Raw genomic sequence first — 19942 nt, 5'->3', positions numbered from 1 at the left:
GATGACGAGCGTTCTGGACGACCATCTTCGAGCACAACGCCCGAAAATGTTACGAAGATTCGGCAGGCCATTCACGAAGATCGACGTCGTACCATCAACGACTTGTGCGACATTGTTGGGATAGGCTATGGGACCTGTCAGCTGATTCTAAAGGAAGAACTCCACATGCGACGCATCATGACAACGCGCCAGCGCACACCGCCCTCAAAGTTCGGCAGTTTCTGGCCTCAAACACCATGGCCGTCATCCCGCACCCTCCTTATTCGCCGTGTGACTTCTTCCTCTTCCCAAAGATGAAAATTCAGCTAAAGGGAAGGAGATTTGAGACGATAGAAGAGATTCAGGCAGAATCGCAGATGGTGCTTGACAGGCTGACAAAGAAAGATTTTCAGGGATGCTTCCAGGCTTGGCAGCGGCGCTGGGATCGTTGTGTTCACTCCCAGGGGAACTACTTTGAGGGTGATGGATGAATTTAATACCTGATATAAGTGTACGGGTTTTTATAGGCGCAGTCTTGAAACTTTCCGATCGCACCTCGTATAGGCGTATCTCATTTTAACTCAAATCACCACACACTTATACACATATGCAATATATGGGATAAATACAAGTCTACATGGTTACGTAAAACATAGTATAATGTGTGTAATTATTTACAGCTACTTTATCTTTGTCTGCAAAAAAGAAAGAGCATAGAGAATAATGATGATGATGTTGATAATTCAATTCAATCCATTTATTAAAGTGCTTGACAACAGACAAAAAGGCCAATAACAGCCAAGCACTAACAACAATACAAATGTTACAATACTAAGGCAAACAAACAATGAACTGAATATATAAATGTACAATATTAATTTATTGCAAAATAATTAATAAGTAAATGAGCTAAATGTTATGGATAAATAAAATAATAATTAAATTAAAATCAGATCAATTTTGGACAAACAACATACAAAATAAAATGTTATACTAAATAAACAATAAATCAATGATTATTGTTTAAAAAGCTGACTGACATCAGTAAGCAAAATACGATCTTTGTTAAAGATGTCGATGCTCCTACAGACTGCATTGGCACCAGAAACACATCTGGCAGAGGGACTGGCCTTGAAATTACGTTGTACAGTAAAGGCAGAATAGTCTCTGATAGACCTAGTAATAATAATTCAATTCAATTCAGTTCTTTATTATTAGTGTGGTGTATCAACAGCCTGATGGTCAATTACAGATACAGCACAGATAATAATAATAAGTTTTCAGATATTATCGTTACTTTACAGAGTACATTCAGCAATTTAACGTAATTCTTAAGAATTTGTTTTATTAATATCTGAATGTGATCACAGATGAATAATAACTGTTATCTTCTTGTTGTAATGACAACGTCTTTACGAAAATTTCTTAAGGCAAATTATTTTTTAAATTTCACGAAAGAAGTACAACATATATTCTTGCTTTTCACATCAGGCATCCACTATATAGATTCCTTCTGCCATGTGTTTTCGAGATAAATTACTTGACTGGCTGTAACAGCTTTAAATCCTGTTTTAAATTTTTCGTAGGAAAGTAGATTATGTAAATTAACTGGACTTCCATTCGTGATCAACAAAGTTGTTTATTGTCTTACGTATGAAGAATTTGATCCATAAATGTGGTTCAGCAAAGAAATATATAACTGTGACGTACGGACTGAGTTATTATTATTATTAAGTGTTCTGTCTTTCGACAGGTCCATTGCTCTGCCCAAACAGAGCTCTCCAGTTGTCCCTATTCTCGGCTTCTCGCTTTAATTCCTGGAACGACGGACTGAGTACATAAAGTAAAATATTATTTTCGCATTTATTATCAGTAAAGAACGTTAAGTTATTACACGGTTTCCGTGTTGTAGGTTATATAAAATAAGGTAGGATTTTGTCTTACACGTATCCTTAAAACTTTGCTCACATAAAGTTCTGGATTGACGGAATGCATTATCGCTATTCCTTTGTTTCATGCCTTGGCTCTTGTCACAGGCTTTGTCAGGTGTTAGAGGGAAAATAAAATTGGAAGTCCCTTTCCACGATAGCTGCAAAGTCTCTAGGGAAATACAGAGTTAATACGTTTCAGACACTCTCACGGGAATCGAACTCGAATGTACTTTATTCTGCATAGTACAGGAGACTAGTTTCAACTATAAGGAATGGGTTGAAATAGAAAGGAAACCGTGTTCGATATCTGAAAACATTTTCAGTGTTTCATGCTCATGTATCCCATAAATTTCTTACATAAGAGAATACCGTGATTGTACGAGATTAAATCCCACTGCTAGCGTGTAAATGTACTGAAATGCAAGAACAAATATATGTTTAGAGGATAATGGTATTATAAACTAAGCTGCTTAGCATGGCGATAATTTTTCTTCTGCGTTATGACACTCTGTGGAATCGTAAGTGGATATAAAATTTCGGAAAAACCTGCTGTCTCCATATTCAGGGCGTCAGCGTTTGTTTAGATTACATCGAATTCCGCTGTTGTTTAAGTTCGATCCACTCGAACAGGCACTGGTGGTGGAATTTTTATTTCTATTTCGCAATCCACGTTCCTGTAATCCAGGATAAGTTTATAGAATAATATAAATAATATGTAATTCTAGATTTTCGCGGCATTGAAAATTTACTTTGTCTTCTAGTGCAGCGTTTCTCAACTTATGGCTCGCGTGCCACTGATGGTACGCGAGCCAATGTTGAGTGATACGCGAACTAAGTAAGAATATCAAAAGATAATATTAACATAAATAAGTTTTCCCTGAACGTATTTGGTTAGTGGTATATTTAATGTGTTAAATTAGAATTAGTGGTACGCCAGCGAAAAAGGTTGAGAAACCCTGTTCTAGTGCAAAGCAGTGCCGTGAAGCTCTCTGTTACAACTTGTAATGGGGTGCTGTGAAGAACATCAGTTACATTCTTGTAAATCATATGTCACTTTCTGATAACTAGACGAAGATGTCTCCACTCGTCTTCAAAATTCCGGTTTCATTCATTATCGATCTCCTATATCGGAAGCAAACGATAACGTAGTTCGTGTAACCTCACCAAGAGGCGCTAACTGTTTGTGCAGTTGTTTCCTCTGGTGTACATGGAGAGCTTTGTACTCGTTTATCACACTGCTCAGTCGATACAACAAAGTGCTGTTTTAACGATAAATTATATGCTTACAAATAAATTTGTTTTGGTAAATGGCGAATTTATTCTCCAAATAGCGCATCACAGACAAAATGCAACATCAATTCTTTTAGTAATATCTCACATATATTTAGTCGACATGAAACTCGTTTGTGTGTTATAAAAAGAACAAAGTTTTTTATACTTGAATAATATTTTTATAGTTTAATAAATATTTTTTGCAAAAGTACACAACTATTCTCCATCGTCATTTGTTTAGTTACATACGTATCATAATTCTTGTTTTAGCGTGTTTGATTTCCGAATTTTCTTCTTAGCAGATTCGTCCTATTACAAAAAGACGAAGACAGCTACAGCGAATATTTAGGAATTGTCCTTGGACTTTGAACCAGTAGTACATTATTCTAAACCTAAACAAAGAACAGGAATCATAATTAAGGGCAACCGGTTGTATAATATACGTACTTTTCAGAATGCAATGGTCACATATGATGCTCAAATCAATTTAATGTCTTGTTGATTGTTTATTTATTTATTAAATAAATTTGTGTTATTTTGTTTGTAGAAATTTCTTATATTTTACAATATAATGATAAAAACATGTTTTGATCAAATGCTTAATGGCAGCCTTCTTAGTGGCTATAAAACATTAAAGAAATAAAGGCATGTAACGGTACAACTGTTCTTATTCTTCTTCCCGTGGCTCTACAACCCATTGGGCGTCTTCTCCGCCTCCTTTTGAAGGTTTCGTAGTCTTTTGAAGTATGCATTTGTGAGTAGTGAGTGACCAACTATAGTGTGGTTAAATTCTGTACTGCAAAATTCAAGACCTACAAATTTTCATGAAGCACACATTTTTAGACGCCACTAAGAAATACATGACTACTAGACTCTCGCATGATACATATCAGGAAGTGCATCTTGCATAATTTTGTAAAAGTAATTTACATATTATGACAAAGGGCAAAACACATAACAGACAATAGAACATTTAAAATAACAAATGATGAATTTGTATATGTGCTAGATCGTTATCCGTTCTGTATCAGAGAAAACGCTGCACAAATATATCGCATATTGCAATTACAATAGACCTAGATCCCAGTGACACTACAGCTCCGAGGCACAAGGCATAAGAAGGTCAAGGGGTTCTGTCTTATTGTTTGTATTGAATATATGCATTTTGTGCTTGAAGGTTATAGTTGGTGCCGGGCGATGCAATAACCAAGATACTGCGAAAGAACATATCACACCGTCAGTATAATCGTGTAAGCTCACATCACATTATAGTCGCCCTTCAAAATCTTATTTTTCTGCTTGAAAAATTTCCTTCTTTTAAAGAATGCACAGTGTCATTACCGTATACTCAAAAAAAACTTTATTTTATCATGCCATCTGTTTGTTGTGTTGATAGAGGTTGGTAATTATAACATTTATTACGCTCTGATTATTACACAATAAAATTCGAATTCACGTGTCTAAATAGAATGCACCAAAACAAATCAAAATTAATTCCGACACTGAATATAATAATTACCAATATCGAAGTTTTCCGTTCTGTAGTTCGTCTTTACCAATTTCCAACTTTTTACTGAAAGCGTTTCCACAGAAATGCGGTAACGTTGACTATTTGTTGTTTGTTGACTGTTTTGTAAACAATGTAAAAAGTTGTCAGTTGAACCACGGTTCCGGAGAATTTGACGTAAATACGTCTATACGGAAAGGAAGTTTATATATTGGCTTTATTCTAAATATTTCCTTTATACACGCTTTACAATTGAGTAAAGTTTGATTATGACTTTTCTTATTTAACTTGAATTAGTTACGCTTCAGATGGGTCTGTGGTAGCTGAATGTAATGTAAAGTAATTTAATGTATGTAATGTAATATTTTATAGGAAACAACAGTAAACACGACGTTTCCTAGGTAACTCTCTTACACTTTGAACCAGTAATACATTATTCTAAACGTAAGCTTATATTTAATCATGTTACTCTCTGTAAATGAAGCACTATTTACGGCTGAAATGTTTATAAAGTTTCTTTCAAGATAGTTACATCACATTACTAATATGCCATACGATTCAGGAACAAACTCTCACAAATATACTGCTCGGTAAAGAAATGCAGTCATTATAATACGTTCTGGAGAAGTTGCGCAGGCGTGGCAGTGAATTGATTTTTCCTGTCATTGACTTATACAACTAATTCATAAATAGCCCAGAAGATGTCAACAGCATCGCATTCCCTTTAGTTGCACTTCGTGTACTTCAAAATAGATGTCAGGAAGCGTAGCTTCTAAAACGTTACAGCAATAAAGAATAAGGAAATAATAATAAATTGTCTTCACTAGTAACAACTGTATTTAGACCTTCACATCCTCTATTTATTTGAAATAATATTCAGATATTGAATTCCAAAAGAACACAACGTATCTTCTTCTGTAAGGGTGGGATTTTAATATCGTTTAAGTGAAAAAACGCTGTTTATTTTAATAATCATAAATCCATAAATAAATTCTATTGTAATAATAAATGATTTATGAATATTAAAGCATTATGGTACATATAGGTATAAATAAGCTTCAGAGAATAAAATTATATATTCAAGTCATTTACGTACAGGACTCAATGCTGTGTTACAGTTACATCTTAAGAGACACTGTGATTTATATGTTCCGATTTAACTTCATTAACTACTGAGCTGTCATAAATTTTGAACTATACCATATATGATGTTAACACACAGCATCTCTTAATGACCGTTTCGTATATGCACTGTTCTTTATAAACCATTGCTAAATAGCTCGAGAAGAAACAGAGAGTTAGGCCCAAAATTTCCTTTTTAATATGTCATTTATTGGATATTCATCCCCACCCCCCTCCAACATAAGTTTCAGTGATGAAGTAGACATGCATCATTTACTTACAGGCTGAAGAATAACAGTGTGGTTCTTTAGGATAAAAATATTTAGCATTGATTTAGTTAATATGATTTACATTTTCATTAAAAGAGTTTGGAAACAGTGTAATATTAAATCAGTGATTTCAAATATTTTTGAAACTTTTGATTTCTGCACAGAAATTTAAATTTATAAAATCTATTCTGTTTTGATTTCAAGATCAACCACCAGAACCAATCTTACTTCAAGTGCGTATTATGTTATAATGTAAAAAGGAGATCACAGTCCGGAGAATCGTGAGATGACTTTATTCTGTGTTGCGATAGGGTATCATATACCAAAACGTTTTAGAATAAACCGAGTGTAAAATGGCTGACATTGAACGTAATTTCATGATGAACTTTACTGAGGTTGGGACGCGAAATGATAATTACAAACATTACGTATTTTTTGGTTTGTGAATAAAATATGCAGTAGTTCTGTTTGGAGAATTTGTATCTGTAGAAAAACATCTCCGACGATCAGAAATTTAATTCAGACTGTATTTTTACACTTACATTCAGTTGCACATTGCTATATTGTCTAATTCATGGTTTAAATATCTTCTTCTGTAATAGTCTCGTTTGAACATGTGTAGCGTAAGTGTAAATAGTGTTTTGAGTTGTTTTCATCATAATAGTATTTAGGTCCGAACTTCCGCATTTACAGCGTTCTACGTTCAAGGCAAGCAGGAACAATGGCATGGTTCCAGGTTCCGAACATGTACACCGTTAAACATTATACCTACGTATGGTTTGGTCTGTGATAGGTTTTCGGGAACAACAGCGCTTTTCACAATTGGTTTAGATTGCTTTGTTTTCTCTATTTTACTGGAACAGAGAACTCGAATGTTTGTTTAATAATTGACATGCTCCAGAAATATTTCGGATCATCATTCCTGATATTCAGGAATGAAAATAAAGGTCACAGTTTCGAGTTGAAAGGGGAGGACAATGGGGACGGACGTTTTGCATTTGAGCGTTTACACGTACCACAAAGGAAGTTCAACGCATGTAGCCTACTTTTATCGAAATAACATTATCAAACAAAGTCGTAAACCTTTAAAGAATCATAACCACAGGTCTATAGAACATGATACGAGGCGCGTCCTCAAAGTAAGTTTCCCTGGGGCCGTTTACAGAAACAAAACACAATTTCATGGAAATATTTATTGCAACAGATACAGCAAGTGTCCAGCTATTTTTCAACATATTCGCCACCGGAATTGAGACATTGGTCATACCGTGGGACCAACTTTTGAATACCTGTGTCGTAGAAGTCTGCCGCCTGGGATTGGAACCACTGTGTGACAACCATCTCCGCCTCTCTGTCATTCCCAAATCGCTGACGCTGACCGGACAGGAATTTCTTGAGGTGTAGGAAAAGATGGAAATCACTGGGAGCGAGGTCCGGGCTGTAGGGTGAATGATTAAACACCTCCCAGCTGAACTCCTGCAGGAGACTTGCTGTCCGTCGAGCCGTGTGCGGCCTAGCGTTATCACTGACCGCACTTCACAGTCGGCGGGAGCTGGAATAAGAACCTCCATCTTCAACAGCTGCAACGATGCTACTGTGAGAACGCGGGAGGTGCCGTTAGTGCATGCGCCATGCTACGTCATTGCTCTATCACGTACGCACAGTCGCTTCGCTCAATATAAGGTTTGCTAGCTGTGGGACGAGTGGGAAACTTACTTTGAGGACGCGCCTCGTACATTTGAACGTATTCTTCAGAAATAAAATTTAACCGAACAATAATAAATTATTTTTAAACAAGAACTACTGAGGAAAGACACGACAATGAATTCCCTTCAAATATTAGAGGCTAGTAAGAGTTGAAAATAAAATAATATATAAATACTTCAATTATGCTATATGTTTCTTTGCACATTTCCAAGTAGTACAGATTCCGATTAGCTTAGTGTTTTCAGATATAACCTCAAAACTTTTTATGCATTTCGTATATGATATGTAGGCATATTTTTTTCTAAATCTTGCTGCAGTGAGTCATTAGTAAGTTAGGATCTCATATTGGATATTATGAATTCGCAATAAATTTCACGCCGTCGCCACACTTTTATGTGTTATAAAAATCTCATAAAAGTATTGTAAGCCTGTATTGATCACCTACATAACACGTCCCGACCGTATACAATATATTAGGCAATGTTCCCATACATCTAATGTTTGCGGGGCCACCATGTTGGTATTTTTAAAGACAATAAAATAAAAGTAAATGAATCGGGTCGCCTATAATAGCACCAACAGCAGTAGCATTTTATTCTTAGCAAATTTCACGAAATTTCGTTTGTTGTAAAGTTTATGGGAATGAGGAAGGGACTGGCTGTAGTCCATAAGAATGTTAGTTTAGTAGCCAATGCGTACGTTTGATAAAGTAAACCTGTGGGATAGATAATTGGTAATTGAATTAATTCAAAACAATATTAAAAATTAATTATCTTATAAATGTTTTCGTATTATGCTATCATTTCGCTTGAATTTCCGTCCACTGCGCCACGTCAGTCAGAAAATTCGTATGCTCGTTGTTTTGTACGGTTTTGTAGCATTATTCTTCACTTATTTAAGTGTTCTTATGACGATGGCTTACGTTCAATATTGCTGTTTCCCTTAACTTGATCTAAAACAAGACGACTACGTTTCGGAAGCTGACTTCTGCTCCCGTTTTCAAGTCAAATACCTATTCTGTTAGACACGATTGAATCGACTAATCCAATCGCTGTATAAGGCCCGAGCCATCGTTGTCTCGTTTTAGCATATTGAGTAATGAGTGAAGTCCATAAAACATGCAAGATTTTTTTATGTTTATAAACTTTTGTTGTTATTAATAATGTTAAATCGATAAATTTCCGTCGTGCTGGCGATATAGTTGTTGACACATGTAGTATATTTTTTAGCAATAAAATTCTCAAAAATACCTTACACCAGTGCTTCCCAAACATGGGTAAATTACCCAAAATAGGTAAAAGTGGTTTTTCTTTGGGTAACGACACACCTCAGAATACACATACCTACATATGTTAAGTAGGATTTCCACTCTTGCCTTCATAAAGAGCACAAAACGAAACTGTTTGCTGAACCTCGAATACGATGTGAGGCGTGCTCTGTCTCCAATTGCTCCCAATTTTGCGGAACTAGTAAATAAGATGGAGCAGTGGCATTATACTCATTAGGTGGGACCTGGGTGATGAAATATTCATGGTGAATAATTACCAATTTTTTGTGGCTGCTAAAATGTTTAGAGTTTTTCTTAAACTGAAGGCATTGCATCAAACATATTATTTGTTTCATATTTTTCACCGATCTCTCTTCACTTGTCATATATGTTTTCTGTGCAGTTAGTGTTTTACCCACATTGAGTAAAAAGGACTTTCTGATAAGCGATTTTGGGTAATGAAGGAAAAAGTTTGGGAAACAGTGCCTTACACTATGATTTTCTGTCATTAATGTGAAACGAGCTCACGTGTGGAAGAAGTAAGTAAGAAGTATAAAATATGGTAACATGTAAAGAGAAAGAGACGTCTGAAAGTCTGTGATGATTACTGCTTTCCAATTATTAGTAATGTTTCTAAACTGCTAATTATACCTGAGAAAACAAAATAAGTAATACAGTTCAAATTTTTATGTGTGTCTTGTGGGTCGCAGCGGTGTGTAGTCTCGTAGAATTTTACCATAGATTCGGATGTCCTTGCTGTCTTTATCATAACCACCGCTGTGAGAAACTCAAATCACAGTTACTTGAGTTTTACTCTTATTACCCGAAAATACATTTGCTTCTGTAGTATTTCAGTTTTGAATGTACGAAATTATGAGCGTTTGGCTAACCTAACCAAAACACGAGTAAGCAGGACTTAAGATGGCGGTGGCAGTCAACGTAATCAGTAAGTGATTTATTTTGAGTCTTCATCCTACAAACAACTACTTTTAAATTCGGGGTTGAATTCCCCTTGCTTAAGCAAAGTTCTTATCTGGCTTTTCTTGTCCTCGTACGTACTGTTCTTCGAATTATCATCTTTGTCGTATGCCTTCTCTTTAACCGCGGGTGCATTCCACTTCGACAGATTTTCTTGAAATGTTCTTATGCTGGTCTATTGATTTGCGTGTTAAATAAAACACGTAACCAAGTGTGGAATGGATGCAGTAGTTGGTATAGAATGAAACAAAATGCATTTGCATTTTCAACCATGTCAACACAACTCTGTAAATTGTACTGGCAATGAGTGTCATATTGATTTATATGTTTAATTACAACACAGAAATGTCTCGCGTCTCGTATTTTGGGACTGGCTAATAAAGAAGCTGGATTAATGTATGTGATTAGTTATGACTGCGATTAAGCAATTGCAGTGAATAGTCTACACTACTGGTTGAAGTGCTGTGAATTGATTTGTACCAATTGCCTTATGTGATATAGCAAATCTCAATGCAAATTATTTTCAAAATTAGAATTTCTGCGAATACACGGCCCAACAACCCAGAAAACAGCCATAATAAATAGGATTTCAAATGAGATGGCTAGAATTAATAGAAACTAGCTCTTCTGAGAGAATGTAGCAGTCTGATAAAGGGTCGTATTTACATGAACACATTTTTTCAGTAAAGACATAAATGCAAAACAGGCAAGTTCTATTCCGAAAACATCTGAAACCCACCTTATGGACTTTGTAATCACACATTCATGTAGGCGAGTGTAATATATGTACGCCGGGATAGTATAATACGTAAAGGGTTGATGCATAGAGAGTCTAGCATTTCATGAAATGAAGGTCATTAAAACAACTTACTCTACACATGGAATAAGTGTCTTTTAGGCTAAGACCGAGTAGTGACGAAATCGTGTCTGTCTGATAATGTAACGAAGCAGGTGTAGGTGGAGGGTTGTCCATCTTCAGAGGAATACCGCACTAAATCCTCTCCAGTCTGGTGACAAACACGATTTCTACGCTGACGCAATTAGTCATAGCTTAGAGCAAGATGTATGCAGGTTGAAATCCTCGGCTAGGTTGGCTTCTGAGAGCTTACGCGATAGTAATTCAAGACACACCGGTTACATATATATATATATATTAGCGTGGGCATGAACTATTGTGAAAACAAGTGAATTGTCGTACCATATAGTTGGGGGGGGGGGGGGGGGCATGAACTAATGTAACGATGAGTGAACTGCCGCGCCATGGTTTGGCGAGGGCATGAACTAATGAAAAAATAAGTGAATTACCGCGCTATCTGTTGTGAAGCTACAAACTAAGGGGCCCGCGAACATTTTCTGACCTGCTAACCTCTTTGGGTATCCTGTAAAACGGATATAAACATCGAAAACTCAAAGCTGCGTGAACTGCTTCGCCACCTATTGGCAAGGACATGAACTAATTTGAAGGTAAGTGACCTGCCGCGCCATGTATTAGGGAGGGCTTGAACTAAATTAAAGATAAGTGAAGTGCCGCGCCATATAGAGGCAACGCTCGGTTTACGAACGCTCAATTTGCGAACATTCGCTATAACGAACGTCACAATTGATTCAAAATTTCTTAAATTCGCCAATAGATAGAGTTCCTTATAAAACAAAATGCCAATCGTATATTGAACATAATTGTAAGATTTAAATAAATAACATTTAAAAAATATATTTATTACAATAATTATCAGAAAATTTTTACATGATAATCAAACAGAACTCTTCTTGGATATTAAAACTAATCTAGCCAGTAAAAAAGTTTGTTTAAATGCCACGCCTCGTAGAAAGTTTTCTCATGGGAAAATATCGGTGATTCCCCCTATTATCATATAATAAGATCATCACTTGCTTTGCCTAGGTTATCTTAGACTGTCAATTGTAGTTCTACATTTGGTAACTTCAGATTATGTTTTTAAAAATTTTAGCGATAATTTGTCCATAGAGTAATAGTAGTGCTGGCACTGACAAACCATATTGCATACATACATTATAATAAAACGTATTGTATAGCCCATTCGATGTTTAGTACATGGTTTTAATGCTTTAAAATGGTTGATAACGTATATGATACGTATCGCAAAAGCTAAGGAATGCAATTTACATATAACGAACAAAAACGTATACCAAATAAATTCTTGGAACGGAATTCGTTCGTAAACCGAGAGTTGCCTGTGTGTATGTATATACACATTGTTAAATTTTCTCTTGCCTTGAACTTTTAGATGTCTGGGACTAACACAGATTAACTTGAGGGATTGTTGGACAAATCAGTATCCTAACATTTAAGTTTGGCCACATATTTTCACAGTGTGTGCAACTAAAAGATGTCACAATGCCTGTGAATTTGAGGAGATAAACATGAAGTGTAATACTGGATACTGAAAGGGATAATCGAAGGGCCTAGTTTAAATAATCTTCTTCTTCAGTTGGCACTACAGTCCTTGGTGGACCCTGGCCTCCTTAGTTTAAATATTATATGAAGATGATTATAAAGACCGTGAACATTATGTCTAATCTTCTACCTATAATGGAAATTATACTTATATGCTAGAGTACAGCTGAAGAAATAAAATACCAGTTAACGACAGACTTGGCATACATATGCTTTGAGACAACGAAGGATTTTTAAAGAGGTAAATTCTCTGAAAATTTGTTCTGAATTCGGGTTTCGGTGGAGATGTTTTCTATAGATCGTAAATAAGCGCTATGGAAGAATAGAGTCTACGTCAAAGTATTTGTTTCGGCGGGAATATCACTGAAACAGCGATCAAAAATCCTAGCTTTGTCTTGTTTTGGAGTCCTGCCGAAGACGTTAGGTTTGGGGAAAGTAAATTCTTCATATATATGGACATTTATTAATGTTCACTTATAACCAGCATAAACCATGAATCAGGAAACTTGTCTATAACCATTCGTAATTGCACGGTCTCTGAACGCAACCGAAACGTTATTCTTTTCAAGAGATTTACGCAAGATTTTTTTTAATTATGAAACTCACTATATAATAAATTTTGCTGTATTTTATCACTGAATAATTATAACAATACGTTACAGATTTCAGCACACACTGGTTTGTATCCAAAAATTTCCTGTAATAAAAGGCCTTTGTGTTTTAACGTTGCCGTTTAACCTGAAATTAATATCTGTTTTCAAATGTAACTTTGTTTTGATCTCTGAATAGAAAATGAAAAATAATATGTTTCGCCACGCATTACGTTTTATCTAACAGATTTGCTTTAACACAGTGCAATAAAACACTTTCCTTTTTTAAATTTATTGTATTTTTTTTAAACATAGTTGTACTGAAGTAATCTACTACATCTTACGCATCACGAGAACATTATTTACAGTTTCGAATTTCAGTGTGAGGGATGAATTTGTTTCGTTTTTCCTGATGAACTAATTTACACGATGTTGCCACAAGGAGAGTATTTTATAAACGACTTCGCTCACAGTAGCCCATAAATTGTTTTTGTTTTGTTTATTATGTCGAAAATTTTTTTCACATGCTCTTAATTAAATATTTGTTTTATATAATAAAATGTTACATTTTAACTGCGAGTTACAAGTAAATATGAACTACATTTCCTTTACTTTAATTATATTACTTTTACAGTAGTTTGGGTATCGTCATGTGGCAACAATTTAACAGAAAGCACAATGCTTCGTGATAAGCTAAATAAAGGTGTGTTCTGTACCGGGAAATTAGGTATACTTATCAAATTATCCCACCTGTCGATAAATATGTGATCAATTTAAAGAAACAGACAGCGTTTAGAAACTTAAATCCGCTAGGAGCCGGATATATCTGAAGAAAAAGAATATCCTATTGATATTCTTATGGAGACACAATAATTCAACTGTCCATGTAGGGTTGTAGATAAACTCAAGAGGGGTGGCATTAGTGATGCATGTTACACGCTTGAGAGGAATGACAAATTTTAAAAATATTAATTTAAATACATAATCAGAAGAGTTCACTTTTAATACTTATTCGTAGATACGACTGAAATATTAAGGCATGTCTTAAGGAAAAAGGATATTATCGAGTATTGTAGATTTTCTGTCTTCAGTTAATATCTTTCACGTATTGGTTCCAAGTAAACGAATGTCATGGATTTGATATGTCGGGGTAGCTTAGTTAGTATGGTGGATTGCTACAGGCTGGACAAGCAGAAATTTATTCTATGTAGGATTTGAGATTTTAAGGTCGTCGACCTGATGATGGAGGTAGCAAGGAGCTCTGAAACGTCGATAAACTTTTACCAGACTACACGGCGATACAACACAAGGCAGCAATCTTTAGGAATTTGTTCCTGAAAATGTCAGTATATTCTCTTTCCTTCAGCGCGTCTAGATCGAATTTAGGACACAACTGGTCTCCTGTCAAATGATTATTCGAGACTCTTTAACTTGTGGGTATAGTGGCTTGAGCTTGAAGCTAACAGTTTATCTCCACGTAGTACGTAGGCATAGAATTTGTTAGTATATGTGTACTTGCACTTCCCACATCGTCATTACGTGAAGCCATTACATGACACTTCATAAAATAATGCATTGAATGGAACTAAACATACTTGAGTTCGAAGATTTCTGTCTATTGGTTGTTGCGCTGTGTAGTCTCGTAGATGTTTACCAACGTTTCAGAGGTCATACTGCCTCCGAATGAATCAATTCATCGCCCTGATGACGGAGGCAGTATGACCTCTGAAACGTTGGTTAACATCGACCAGACTACACAGCGCAACAACCCAGAAGACAGAAATCTTCATACTCATCGCCCTGATGACGGAGGCAGTATGACCTCTGGAACGTTGGTAAACATCGACCAGACTACAAGGCGCAACAACCCAGAAGACAGAAATCTTCAGACTCATCGCCCTGATGACGGAGACACTATGACCTCTGAAACGTTGGTAAATATCGACCAGACTACACAGCGCAACAACCCAGAAGACAGAAATCTTCATACTCATCGCCCTGATGACGGAGGCAGTATGACCTCTGAAACGTTGGTAAACATCGACCAGACTACACAGCGCAACAACCCATAGACAGAAATCTTCACACTCATCGCCCTGATGATGGAGGCAGTATGACCTCTGAAACGTTGGTAAACATCGACCAGACTACACAGCGCAACAACCCAGAAGACAGAAATCTTCACACTCACCGCTGTGAAAACCTCAAATCATACATACTTGATTTTGTTTGAGAAGATGTGAAATCTTAAATTGCTGTGAGTTTTAAGTTTCACAGCGTGAGACGTATTTATATTTTCTGAAAAGTATTGCTTGATGTTTAAATTAAACCGTTCACTTTGTTCGAAGTCGTCAATTTCATTGTTTCGCAGATTTAATGCACTTATACTCCAGGAATTTAATGGTGTGCTCTCTGCAGGATGGACAGCCTGCGGCTACAGCTAGATGCGCTACACTTCATATACAGGCATGTGAAAACACTTTTAAAACCGATTGTATCGGTAAATTGTTCCAGGAATGCGAGGCCTTTCAGAATGGCCCACAATGAAGCCAATTTTCTGTTTGACTTCATGCGGCTTCCAATTTCAGTTCTAATTGCTTTCTGTATTCTGCATTCGATATCGAGCTATTGAAACATGTAAGAATACTAGTGACTGTGTATTTGAATGCTTGGTGGTTTTTAAAGAACGGATTAACGTAAATTTCATTACGAATTTGGACAAAAGTGAAAACACTAAAGCACACCTCTAATGACTTCGGAGAAGCTGCTCGACAAACGAATTCTCTTCCGTAATTTTTAAAGATCGTTGGGTAAGGCTGGGTGGTAAACGTGATCCTTAATGTATCCCCGGAGAAAAAAATCTGCTGGTGTGAGATCCGGTGAACGAGGTGGCCAAGGGATTGAACCAGCTTGCCTAATCCACCGACCTGGGAAGTGGAGATCCGAACATGCTCTGACATCAGTGTGGAAGTAAGGAGGTGCACCATCTTGCTGAATTTGAGTTGCACTCTTCGTTTGTTCGAACCAGAACACACATTGTGCTCTTTCCTCGCCATTATAAGTCTCAATTTTGTTTTCCACATTTCACAAGCGCTCTCAGCGGCAATGTGAAGAACTACAAAAAAACAAACGAAACTTGAAGTTACAATCTAGAGATATCTGCTGATATCAGCACATTTTGGCTGCAGGTAACACGGTTACAGTTCTCCAAAGGTGTTCAGCTACTTTTGACTCACTCTGTATATTATTTTACTGTATGTTTCAAAACTTCCGCATAGAATTCATACCAGCAGAATATTAAAATTAGAGCTAAGGAACTATTGAAATGGTGGCTGTCTTCTACGCTGTACCACGGAATAACCTAATAACGTTTACCAACGTTTCAGGGACCCTAGCTGCCTCCATCATCAGGGAGTATTTAACGCCCTGATAATGGAGGCAGCAAGGATCCTTGAAACGTTCTTAAACTTCCAGCAGACTACACGGTGGTACAGCTCAGAAGACACCCATCTTCGGACCTACGGCCGCGAAAACCTCAAATGCTACTAAGGACTTTTGGAATTATAATTCCAGCTGTTTGCTTAAGGACATAAAAGTGTTTAATCCTGTGCATTTATTGCACTATATGTACAAAAGTATTCGCCTTTGCTAAATGGTATTGTGATGTCCGTGTGTATGACTGCATGTGTCCTTGTAAATGCTCCGTAATTGCATTTAAATTGATGCATTTTTAGGAGAATTGATTAAACCGATTCCACATTAATAATTTGTAATTTTGTATTCATATTCATACCATCTTGGGAATCTTTTAAACGACTGAACTATGACAGCTTGTAGAGGTGTTTAATATGCGATCCTGAAATGTTGTTGTGGTAAGAATCCTGCTGGAAAGAGCGAAATTTTTAATCCCAATGTTTCGTGATGGGAAACAAGAACTTTGTGACAGTGCGTAATCAGTAATTTACTTAGAGACTTATAACAAATTTAACTGATGTTCTGAAGCCAGTTATGTGAAGTGTTCAAAGAGATGAGACTTGACGGCCTCACCGCAGTTAACATATCGATGTTGGTCTCCTAGATTTTAACGATGTGTGGATTTGTAGGTCAGTAAAATAGTTTGGGATAACAAAGTTACTGAGACTGAGATAATGTTTCGGAATAATATTCTGTTCAGAATTTTAATTTCGTTTTAATCGTTACATGTATTTCTTAAATTTTGTAAAATTAGTAACGATCAGTTAGGGGGCATTGACCTTTGCAAAGTTGTGGAAAAGAAAATTCAAGTATGATAGCCGGTATGTGCCTTTGTGTGGGTAGGAAGATAATATATTAATGAATTTCAGAAGTTATGATCCATAAACCTGTTAGTTAATTATCAATGTCAATTAACTGAATAATGATAACCTCTGTGAGGAAGGCTTTGTACATTGGAGTCATTTGAAGGTTTTGTTGTATGTTTTGAAATATTTTGAATGAATATTAATCTCAGACAATTCCAAGCTCTGGTTCAGCGGTAATGCAGTTTGTTATACAGATGATGCACTATGTAAATGAAAATTCAGCACAAAAGAAGAGCACTCTAGCCGTTTATTATTAAGCAAATTTTCAGTACACATCGTTCATTATGCAAGATAATTTTGTTTTTATTTCAGTATATTGTATTGTAGGTATGTAAATGTTTGTCATTCAGTAATGACTGTTTATAAAGCTGGATATTGCTGGCCTTTACCACGATTTAAAAGTAAATTGGTGTATTTATCTGTGATTGCATTATTTATTTAACACAAATCTTTACATATTTCTTTTTGTTCTTTCACGTTTATACAATCTGATATTTTAGAGAGCGCGTTTCAGTTACCAGCCAAAAGATGGAAGTTTCCTTTCTTCTTAAAGTATATATAAGCCATTAATATGATATTTTAATTTGATAATAACGTTAAATTTTCCTACGCTTAGCTTATGCACAGCGCAATATATTATAGGTGTAAATCTTGATTTTTCTAAAAGTATGAACATCTTTCACAGTTGCAAAATTATTTTAGGAATTTTAACGTTTCCTAGAAAATAGCTGTGTACCGGCCTACACGGCCCTACAACCCAGAAACAGCTGTCTTCAGACTTACCGGCGTGAAATCTTAAAATCATAAATGTTTACATTCACTGAAAAGTGATGTTGACATCTATAAGAATGTATTAGCACGAAACTTAATTAATTCCCTGTAATCATTTATTATTTGTAATACTGTGCTCATTTGATTATGGTTAATTCTTTCGCTTGAAGCCCAGTGAGAACTATATATGTCGATTTGAATTTGAATTTTTTATTTATGAGTCTTGTCTGATTCTCAGTATAAACACCAATTACTTCCTTAAACAGTACTAATCACCTGATCTATGTAATAATGTAGTGTTATGTTTTATTTGCAGTAAGGAATGGATTCTTCAATATTACTTAGAAAGGCATTGGCTTCAATGTATTAAACAATGTTGAGATAAAGAATCTGACTTAGCAGAAGAAATGATACACCGGAGTAATTAGCATTGATAATAGTGTATCGGAACTGAAAAGAGGTTATGGAATAAAGAGATAAATGGATGATTGAAACCCAACATGGAATCAGAGAAATAGCTTATTGCTGGTTCAATTTTTCGAGACGAAAGGTGAATACATTTTTAAAACCGGACAAATTTCAATTTCATTAATTTACTTTTGTACGGGAAAAGTGACTTGGATGTTTCAAGATTCAAAGTGAAGTCCAGTCATCCATGCACATGTCAGTCTATATACGGACATTACTGCACTTTCAAATGCATCAGAACTTTTAAAAAATATGAATCTGTGAAGTAACTATGTTAAGTTCTGTTTAAAATACAATGTTCACATAATCTGGGATACATGATTCTTTTGTTGAATTAATAATTTTGAACTGGTCTTAATTTACGTCACAACCGCATTCGTTCAACCTACACAAGAAATTCCGAGTTTATATCTCTGCTTCAGTGCTGGCAATGTTGTCTAATGTTTTGTGTTTTACTCAGTTCCTCCAGGTAAATGCTGAGATTTTGACATAATTTAGGCCACGACCAACCCCCAGTTCCCTTTCGCTTCCAATTCATCATTCTAGAGTCATCGTACAATTTAACTTTATACAGATGTACACTTTAAGAAGCGTTATTAAATAATTTAAGAAACAATTAATGACATGACGATCTATTGGAAGCTTGGTTAGACCCAAATCTCTCATTCCTGACATAAAATAAGGGAATCCGAGGTGACTGACTTTTCTGTATTATAAACTTTTTTATTATTTTTTATGTAAGCGTAACAGTATGACGTTGTACTAGAATGAGAATATACGTCGATCGAAGATATTTTATTTCGTTATAGGGTCTACGTTCCTTGATGCATGCAGCTTGCATTATCGTGAAGTCTTCCTGGAAGATTCGTTGTTTCGCTTCACCACTACTCAGGGGTTGTGAAAATGAGAAACAAAACTTGTAACGACGTTAACCAGTTCAAAGACGATGACATCAACCAAGAATAATTACTTCCTTCTTTTGTAAATATAACATTGTTATTTAAACTTTTCCTTTTTCCCTGAAACAAAGAACATTTTATAAGGCTAAAAGTTAACATTGAGTGTAATTTGCAGTTTATAATTAATGCCTCTTATGATCTCCGTTTTGTTAAACAATTATTTCTCTCATGATGACAAATTTTAAGTTGTTTACGATATAAGCTTATATTCAAGTGTCTCTATGCCTACGATGACTGGACAGTGTGTTCTTTGAATTTTATACTTAGAGAATGAAACAGTTTAGGAACTAGTAAGATGCTTAAAATTTGTTTTAGGTATGGGTAAGATGGGTTGTTATGTGCTGATCA

General features: G+C 35.7%; 1 long non-coding RNA gene across 2 annotated transcripts; it reads right to left on the bottom strand.

Moving 5' to 3' along the window:
- Positions 1-1445: 1445 nt before the first annotated feature.
- On the bottom strand, positions 1446-4791 carry LOC110834113 (uncharacterized). Of its 2 annotated transcripts, XR_002544486.2 has the most exons (4): positions 4702-4791; positions 3432-3574; positions 2457-2584; positions 1453-1796 (listed from the first exon to the last, which is right to left on the bottom strand). It is a non-coding gene; the product is annotated as an uncharacterized LOC110834113 (long non-coding RNA). The 2 variants fall into 2 exon arrangements; XR_002544485.2 differs by having other exon boundaries at positions 1446-2584.
- Between the last annotated feature and the right edge of the window lie 15151 nt (positions 4792-19942).

This window comes from Zootermopsis nevadensis, unplaced genomic scaffold, assembly GCF_977971745.1.
Source record: "Zootermopsis nevadensis isolate Lab colony 2312 unplaced genomic scaffold, Znev_1.0 Znev_ptg000013l, whole genome shotgun sequence".
Taxonomy (NCBI): domain Eukaryota; kingdom Metazoa; phylum Arthropoda; class Insecta; order Blattodea; family Termopsidae; genus Zootermopsis; species Zootermopsis nevadensis.
The sequence above is the reverse complement of the archived record's forward strand: the minus strand, read 5'-3'. Positions and strand labels throughout refer to the sequence as shown.